Below are 797 nucleotides of genomic sequence, written 5' to 3' on the forward strand. Positions count from 1 at the left end.
TGGGCATTTCCACATTTCTTGATGAGGGGAAGATACACCCTGCATCTTTGTGTTTCTCACAGGAAACGAGATTCTGAGCCTTCGACTTCTGCCACTGTCTGACTGTTCTCTCCCAGTCTCAGGACGTACACAGGTGACATGTGCTGGTCGGGGATCCAGGGAGGTCCTGTCGTTACTGCCCTGGGGTTCAGGCCAAGGGGGTCTCCAAGGTCTGCAGCCCACCACCACCTGCACTCACCTGAGCATCCAAGGATGAGAGTGACCCACGCAGTGCCGGCCCTGCCTGAAGGCTGCCAGAATCCTGGGGAGACGACTCTTCCCTCAGCCTCTGAAAACCCAGAATCATCCAGCGAGGGGCGTCTGGGCTCCGGCTCTCTGGCTGGCATTTCAGGTCCAGGCTCTGGTAGGCCGCACCTGAGTAGGAACTGGGGGGCTCCTTTGCACACAGGTCAGAGCCACCTGGCCCTGTGCTGGCAGGTGGGAGGGGTCGTGCCATGGCGTCCTGACTGGACAGTCTCTGTGCTCCTCACCCTCACCCCACTTATCCAGAATCTGCATCCCTCACAGTGGGGTGCGGGATGCGGACAACCCCTGGGTGTTCTCCTGGGTGGACAGCAGGAGAAGGGGTCTCACCCAGGGTAACTTCCTCTGTGGGGACAGCCTGGGCTGAGACTTACTTGGCGTCAGCGGGTCTCCCTTTCACCTGCGGAACCTTTGCTGGGTGCGCAGTGTGCGAGGTCGGAGGCAGCGAACGTGTATTTCGCGAAGCCGTGGCTGCACCTTAGGGCGATGCCTTC

This window comes from Condylura cristata, unplaced genomic scaffold (genome assembly GCF_000260355.1).
Source record: "Condylura cristata isolate star-nosed mole 26May11 unplaced genomic scaffold, ConCri1.0 scaffold00045, whole genome shotgun sequence".
Lineage (NCBI taxonomy): Eukaryota > Metazoa > Chordata > Mammalia > Eulipotyphla > Talpidae > Condylura > Condylura cristata.